Source organism: Dipodomys merriami, unplaced genomic scaffold (genome assembly GCF_024711535.1).
Source record: "Dipodomys merriami isolate MVZ:Mamm:240054 unplaced genomic scaffold, mDipMer1.0.p SCAF_31, whole genome shotgun sequence".
In the NCBI taxonomy this organism is placed as follows: Eukaryota; Metazoa; Chordata; class Mammalia; order Rodentia; family Heteromyidae; genus Dipodomys; species Dipodomys merriami.
The window spans coordinates 6,991,416-7,000,347 of NW_027204604.1; the positions used below are offsets into that span (position 1 = coordinate 6,991,416).

General features: G+C 37.4%; 1 protein-coding gene across 3 annotated transcripts in view; it reads right to left on the minus strand.

The window, feature by feature from the left end:
* Positions 1–8,517, minus strand: part of Syt14 (synaptotagmin 14) — a 123,003-nt gene extending 114,486 nt beyond the window's left edge. For 2 of the 3 annotated variants that reach the window (XM_070041442.1, XM_070041441.1), the window contains exon 1: positions 8,474–8,517. The gene's annotated coding sequence lies outside the window, so the exon portion shown is untranslated. The remainder of the gene's footprint in view (positions 1–8,473) is intronic. The other variant, XM_070041443.1, reaches the window with a different exon arrangement.
* Between the last annotated feature and the right edge of the window lie 415 nt (positions 8,518–8,932).

Genomic DNA, 8,932 nt, shown 5'->3' on the forward strand with positions numbered 1-8,932 from the left:
GACACTAATCTATTATTCTCTCCCCACCATGTTTCCACAAGAGAGAAGGGCCTGGGGCAGATTTGAAGGGGAAGAGGAAAGAAAGGGAACCAACCTAAGGAGCTGAGAAGGAAAGTCTGCAGGTATAAACAGTAGAAGATGAAAAGCTAACTGAAACTGTATTTATTCACAACGCAACAGCAGCTAACTAAGAGGTAAAAGAGCAATGCATAAACTCTCCTGACCTGCCATGAACCTGGAAATGTAAAGCCAGGTCCAGCTCTCTCTACTGCCCTATTAACCACAACCATCCTAGCTACTGTCTCCAAAATTTCCTTCTTCATCTCTTTGCCTCACACTCTCTGATATCAAGTTGCACTATCCTAACATAGTTGTGGATTAGAATAAGAAACTATCAGAATTGGGCAGAAATATTATCTGTCTAGCCCCATAATTTGTAAGTCTACTGCTACTGTATACTATGTGATCTCCTGTGTCTGGCTTCTTTGACTTAGTATGTGTTTTCAAGGCGAACCCATATTTTTGTTTGAATCAACACTTTATTCTCTCTTTTTAAATTTTTATTATTTTTATTTGGAAATGCTAAAACCAGAGGGGTTACAATTATATAAGTCAGGCAAAGGGTACAGTTCCTTTCTAATGAATGAATAAGATACTCCATTGATGATATATTTTGTTTAATCCATTCACCAAGTGATAGGAATTAAAGTTGCTTTTACTATTATGAATAAGATAGCTATATGAACATTCATGCATATGTTTTTGTATAATCATATGATTTCAATTATCTTCAATTCTCATAGCGTAATTATTAAGTTAGATAGTAACTTTTTGAGAAACATTCAGCCTGTTTTCTGAAGTAGCAGCCCCATTTTACATTTACACCAACAGTGTAAGAGGGTTCCAAAGTCTCTGCATCTTTATCAACACTTGTTACTGTTTTAGTTTTTTAAGTTATTTTTGGTCAAGCATTTAGAAAGAGATTAGTGAGTATTCTTTGGCTTCTATTTATTTTTCCTTAGAAGCTGTAAAAATACATAACTGGAAAGGATTAAATAAAACCAAAACTTTCTGTAGATAGTAGGACTTTCTATACAGAGAAACTAAAATATCTAAAGAAAATTTGAATGGTTTGTCCATATGGCTATAATAAGGTGAATACATGAAAATTTTGTAATGCTTCTATTGTGTTTCCTTTATTATAGTAACAAAAAATGATAAATCTAAGCATAAGGCTAACAAAAAGACCTGTAAAACCCTTATAAATAACTTCCTAAACTTTACTGGAAAGCATCCAACAAATATCTTGCTGTGTCAAGTTCAACAATAAGTCTAAAGACTCAAAGACTGATCTACAGATTCAGTGCAATGCCCAACAAATTTCTCAAAGAGCTAGCAAATGATTTGGCCGGCTGATTATAAAATTTACATTAAAAATTGAAGGCTTAGAAATAATTGATAAACATCACTGAAGGAGAAAAATACAACTGGTCTGCACTAACAGATTCTTAGAGATGACCATGCCACCTAGTGCCTGACTGTCCGAGCTTTCCTCTGAAATGGGTGTCTCCATGAGCCCACAACTACTAGGATTGCATGTATGATAGCAGGATGTGCCAACAGCTCAACCAGTAGCTGAGTCCCTTTGGACCACTTCTGGAGTAGCAACTTAGTATCTGGGTGGCTGAGCACTGTGAAACACATCCCTAGAGAGACAACACCCTAGGGAACCCTGGTCCAGCTAGGTAAGCCAGAGGTACTCTCTTCTTAAGGGGTAGTCTCCAGAATTTGCTTATCCCTTTACACTCTTTGTCCTATGACAGGTGGGACCTAGCCAATTCCTTAGATGGCCTTAAGGCATCTTTCATACTGTCCTAGTACAAGGTGAGTGGCCTCTTTCTACTGGCTCTAATCTATTTAAAAACTATACCTTCCTTGTCTCTCACTTTAAACCAGCTCCTTTCCTGGTCAAACTTCCTACTTTTCAAATAAATATAAAATTAAGAAAAGAAATGCTATCCCCCCATCTTCAACCCTAGGGTCTTGAACTTAAGAGGGATGGAGAAGTTCTAATATCCCTTACCTAGCAGACCATCTTACTAATATAGGCTTTCTCTCCAGACCTCAGACTGCTTTTTTCATCTCAAGAAAGGGAAAAGAGTCACTGGGGCTTGAGTCTTCTCTACATTTGGGCGGAAAAAGTAGAGACAATGTCAAGCAACTCACACCAGAACTATAAAGTAGATTCAGTTTGTTTTCACTGTTCTATAAATAGTCTGCCCTTGGCATCTCTGATCTGCCTGGTATGGATACTGTTCTAGATTATACCACTCCTGCTTTTTACCCATCTATCTTACCTACAGATCCCATGTTGTTCCAGGTATCATGCCTTAAATCCATAATTTCCTGGTTTCCATAGTGAATGTGAAACAATCTGATATACTCCGACAATGCTTTTTCCATGTAAATTTTTTGAAAAAAAAGTTCTAAAGATTAAATGGATCTCAATTTAGCAAATGTCAAAACACGATGAACCACCTATCACTTCAGAGAGACATTTCAGAAGAAGCAGGTTTTTCTGGTGCCCTTCAAAGTATACCAAGAAGTATTTGTACATTCTGTAAGCAGAGCTTAAAGAGATATTCAACCTCATATTAGGTTGATGAGTTTCAGTGTTGCACAGAAGCAGCAGCCAGAAAGAAGTAATTTTAGAGGTCCACTGTCAACAAAGCTAGCTATTTCCTTGTCTAGTTGATGGAAAACAAAATGAAATGAAAATCTGAATGACACAGAACTAACAAGTTTTACTGACCAGATTCATCAATGGCAATAAAAATATCCAAAAGTTGTTTAATATATATTCTACTGACAGAGTCATGTGTTCATAGTGGTAATACAAAAGAGTATAATACATAAAGTGAAGAACTCGGCAATTTCTAACACAATTTTTGTAATAATCTCCCTTTAATCTTAAAAGCAATCTCAGTTCGCAGAAGCTAATTAACCACAGACCTCCACTAGCCATATTAGACAGGCTATTTGCCATAGCATTATCTTAATCACAAAAATTTTAAATGTAGCAATTCCATTACTAGGAAATTAAGTCAGTAAGTTATGATGTATTCATATATTAGAAAAAAAGTACACACAGGCAAAAGAAAGGATCTCAGACTATGGATATGAATTTAATTCTAGGAGGTAGGTTTTAAATTAAGCCAGTTACAAAACAATGTATATACCATATCTTTTGTAGAAAAGGAGAAATGTGAATAAATACAGTTAGTCCCATTACATATAAACCATCAAATAAAATATGTGACAATCTAAAATCTACTAGGTTGGTGTCTTTAAAAGTATATATAGAGCTAAGCACTGATGGCTCATGCCTGTAATCCTAGCAACTCAGGAAGCTAAGACCCAAAACTATCTAGTCTCATATTACCTATCTGGTGCTTTCATTTCCTCTTACACTGCTCTAGACACCTACTGGGCTTCTTTAGACAAGCCAAACAAGCATACACTCACTTCAGCATCTCTACACTTGTCCCTTATGCCTGACGGGCCCTTCCCTCACATTGTGGCATGGATTAATCCCCTTACTGCAGATCATTACTCACTGGCATTTCTCAGACGGAACTACCACTGACCTCCCTACTTGAAATTGTGGAAGAGGGTAAGGTCTGGCAACCTTATTTTTTTGGTCATCAGAAGAGCGGCATTTCTGGGTGTGGTTCTTGTAGCGCTCTTAACAGTAGCTGGCATATAGACATTAGCTAAATAAAAGAAGTCAGAACTTGTCTTTTTCTTTTTGAAGCTTTGTTTAAATTGAAAACAGAGTACTCAACAGGTTTTTTAAATATATCTATGTTTCCCTCCCCCATGGTATAACCCCTGCTTTCACTATATTTGATGTTGATCTAATTTGTGGAGGCGTTTAACTAGGGATACAGGCAGACCCATTGCAACAATGAGATGTACAAGACGTTATGTCCAAAAACAAACTTCACAACTTTGGTGGGGGCAGGAGGATCGGGTGGGGGGAGATGGGGGGAGATGGGAAGAGATGGGAAGGGGAAACAAGGAGGAGGCAGCAATGCTTGATAAGAAATGTACTCGTTATCTTGCCCATGTAATTGTAACCCCTCTGTACAGTATTCTCACAATAAAAAATAATATGTATACATTGTGAAATGGCTATATCAAAGTTTTATATCCTCAAACCAACATCCCCACAACAGCTACTCTCAACCAGTAACCACCACTCTATTCTGTATTTCCATGAGTTCAACTGTTTCAAATTGCACATATGGTAAAAACAGAAATTTATCTTCCTTTCCCTGACTTACTTCACTTAACAGAACTTCCTCCAGGTGTAGGATTTTCTTAACAGTATCCCATTATGTACAAATGCGAATTTTTTTTATCTGTATCTGGGTGAGTGTGAATAATTCCACATGGGAAGTATAGACATCTCCCTGACATTCCCATAGCAAATTATATATCTATAGTGGGATTGCTGAATCATATGCTATCTATTTTTAATTTTTTGAAGACACACACCATTTTACATAATGGCTATACTAATTTACATTTCCACCATATCCTCTCCAATGCTTGTGTGCATGTGCTCGCTCCTTAATGTCACTCTCTCATGATGTCTTTCTCTCGGTCCCTCTCTCTGTGTCTCTGTCTCTGTCTCCTCTTTCTGATAATTGCCGATCTAGCAGGTGCAACTTCAAAGGCAGACTCTTAAACTCAGAGGATAGTCTTTTTTTTTTTTTTTTGGGGGGGGGGTGGGTCCAGTCATGGGGCCTGAACTCTGGGTCTGGGCACTGTCCCTCAGCTCTTCAGCTCAAGGCTAGCGCTCTACCACTTGAGCCACAGCGCCACTACCGGTTTTTTTTTTTTTTTTTTTTTTTTTTTGCTTATGAGGTGCTGATGAATCGAACCCAGAGCCTCAGGCATGCAAGGCAAGCGTTCTACCACTGAGCCACCTTCCCAGCCCCCAGAGGGCAGTCTTGAGGACAAGACTTTCAAGGCCGTGCCTTGAAATCTGTAAGATTTTTCCCAGTTAAAGTTTTAAATTACCAGTGACTCCTTTCTTCCTTCTATTTTCTCACTTTTACAATGGTAATGCCTACAATTATTGTTCTATGCATGTCCCACTAAGTATGTTTTAGTTTCACAGCTCCACAAATGGAAAGGAATATAGCACAAAGATGGATCATGCCCAGAATCTCACTGCCAGGTGATATAAATGATTTACATGATGATACTTTTGGGCTGATGATATTTAGATGACATTTGGACTCTAAGTTCATTTTTTTTGTTGGTCAGGGTGAAGTAGACTTGATTTTATTACAGGCATACTGGGAATCCATGGAGGAATTTCCATAGCAAAGTGATATGAAATGATTTACATTTTTAGACGTCATTGGTGCTTACTTTATGGAGGTAAGCAAGGAAGTTAAGGAACCAGTTAAACTGTATTACAGTGGTCTAGACAAAAGAAAATAGAGACTCCGATTTGAAATGACAGCAGCAGAACAGACAAAAAAAAGGACGGATATGAAATATACTTTGCAAGTAGAACTGACAACTTACTCATAAATTAAGTGTAGAGAAAAGACAATGGTAAAATATGGGAAGATTCTTTTTTTTTTGTCGGTTGTGGGATTTGAACTCTGGGCTTGGGTACTGTCCCTGCGCTCTTCAACTCAAGGCAAGCACTCTACTGCTTGAGCCGCAGGGCAACTTTCGGTTTTCTAGTGGTTTATTGGAGATAAGAGTCAGAGCTGAGGGACAGCGCCCAGGCCCAGTGTTCAGGCCCCACAACCAGCAAAAAAAAAAAAGAGTCTCACAGCCTTTCCTTCCCAGGCTGAACCGAACCATGATCCTCAGATCTCAGACTCCTGAGTAGCTAGGATTACAGGTGTGAGCCACCGGCACTCAGCTGGGAAGATTCTTTGGTTAGAAGTTAAGCAATTGGATATTATTTATTAACTGGGATTGACAAGACAGAGGAAGACAGACATTTGCATGTGAAAATCAAGACTTGAATTTTAAGTAGGTCAATTTGTTATAGGAATATAACTTAGTTTGATTTAAAAAATAAAGAGCTCAAGGACAGGCTATAGTTTATAAGTTTATAGTTTATAAGTTCAGGGGGAATTAAAAAGAGCAAAATAAAATAAACCAAATAGATAAGAAAGAAAAATTAGGTCAGTAGATGACTAAGCCCTAGAACATTTCATATTTATAAGCCTGACAGAGGAGAAAAGCAAGCAAGAGATACTGAAGGAAATATCCATACAGCTTGAAAAGAAACTGCGAAGTAAAAAAAATGTCATTTTTTCTGAGTTATTGGTACTAAGTTATTCTACTTTATGTAACATTCATGTGCTCTATTCTATGAAAGTCCAGCTAAAATGTAAACCTCTTAGCCTTTGCTTTACCTCTGGAAATATTTAAGTACTTGAGAAACAGCTACAAGAACAGAACACCACACTAAATTCTGAGGAAATAGATTTAGACACTTTTCTATGACATGACCAAGAACGTGAATAAATTTACATTTTTTAAATCATAGAATTAGGATTCTACAGAAAAATGTAAGGAGAGGAAAAAAGCTAGACGAATACAGAGAAATCTGGACAAGGCATACTTTGAGAACTATCTGACTAGGAATGGAAATAGCAATAAAAGAAAAATAGCAAAAAGAGCCATACCTAAAAAGTGTATTCAGATGATTACCTTTTCCTTATAGCCTATTTTCTTAGCCACAGGACAGACTCTCTACGCTTTCTAGTTTCCTTCCTTCTTGCTGTCTCCAGTCTTGTCTTGATCACCTGACTATAGCTTTAAGCCTTTTTGATTCCAGCCAATGTGTAGAATGTCTCTTGCTGTCCCAAATAATAAACATTATAAAAGTTTCACAGGGACAAAGTAATAACTAAAACAGTATTTAAAGTATTTTCAGCAGCTCTGGATTAAAATATCAAAGTACAAGACTAAAAATGTTCACACAGAAAAAAATATATATACAAATTCATTATCCCTCCCTCCTCAATTTTGAAGTCAGTTAAAGCTAACTTCAATTTCCTCCTTTGAGGTACCAGAGGAAAGGTTGATTTAAAAAAATGTTGATAAATGTTTTTAAGTAAATAGAAATTTCAGAATGTGACATGCAGATAACTTGGCATGATTAAACCAGGCTGCCATGTAATCCTATCTGCTCAGGAGGCTGAAGTCTGAGGATCATGAGTGAAAGCCAGCCTAGACAGGAAAAGTCTCTGAGACTCATAGTCCAAGCAGGAAAGTCTGTGAGACTCGTATCTCCAATTAAACACCAAAAGAAGCCAGAAGTAGAGCTGTGGCTCAAGTGGTAAAGTGCTCTAGCTTTGAGCAAAGAAGCTCAAAGACAGCGCCCAGGCCTGGAGTCCAATCCGCAGGAGACACACACCACTCAAATAAAAATTAGCATGACCATGTCAACAATACATATATTCATCTAAAATGGGTCCTTTTTGTTTTTAATTCTACAGATGCTAACTCAGAGAGGTCAAAAACTTCCTGAAAATAAGCTGCCCAACTCTGGCACGCCACTCATAGCATGTTTCACAAACACTGACACTGCTCCAAACCTCCTCAGGGTAAATTAGCAGAGTAGGGACTGTTGCTTGTTGGCCAGACTCAGGAAGGCCAGGTGAGTGTTCAAGAGAGATGCAAGAAAAAGAAACGTTCCGAGTTTGAAAAGAGACAGGAGTAGTAAATTTATGAGGATTTCTTCCCCTGTGGCTTCCCCAGCTCTATCCAATCCTTTCCATACCTCATTGCACAGATTTGTGATTATTTCTCCAGAATTGTGGGGACTCCCAAGGTTCTCCTGATCCTTTCAAATCTAGAAAAATACCTGATTCCTTGCCTCCCACCTAATAACTGAATTACCTTGCCTGGGGCCACCTTGTTGAACCACCCAGTTGTCAGGTGGCTCCTTCTAAGGAAGCATAGACAGCTGTTGGTGTCATAGGATGTTGTGGTCTTTGGATATGCTCCCGATTTGAATTTCAACCAACTCCTCACATCTCTCTGATGGGGTACAGTAATAGAACAGAAGTCAATGGGAGATCAGCATGCACTCAGACTCCAGATTCTGAAAGGGAACAAAAATCAAACCCTCCATTCTTTGCCTCATCACCAAGTCCAAAAAAAAAAAAAAAAGAACAACGAATATACTAGACACCAAACTTTATTGATCCATCAAAACTAAGTATACAGTGACAACTCTCAATAGCCTCATAATAAGTAATATATAGTTTATGTATGATTAAGTCTCTATAATAAGAATAAATGAATATTATTTGTTGAATTGTATACCTTATAAATCCAAATCCTCTGCTATCTTACTAAAATTCACTCTGTATTAAAAACTGTTCATTTAGAGTTTAAATATCCATGCAGAACATTGGCTTACCTTTTCTAATACAGATAAGTTCATGCACTCCACAGGTTCTCTCTCCACCTATTAAAAAATTAAATTAGAAATTTAAAAGCAGAGGAAATAACCTTGAATTTGACTGTTACAAAGAAGCATTTATATTAGCACCTAGGAATGATCTCAGAAAAAAAGCTTACAATTTTCTTAAATCCTCATTAAATATGATAGCCTGATACTCAGAATTTTCCTGAATAACCCAGAAATTGAGGCTTGCTACAGTTTTGGAATAAACTGGGCACACCAGTGGCTCATACCTGTAAACCTAGCTACTCAGGAGGCTGACAAAAGTCCACAAAAGTCTTAATTCCAATTAACTAGATTTAATAGAATATGATGATTTTAAAAAAACCTAATAAGCACAGCCAAAAAGTCTTTTAAAAGGAGATTCTACTCTTTACAAAAATATAAATGAATATGAAAAACATACTCAGTGAA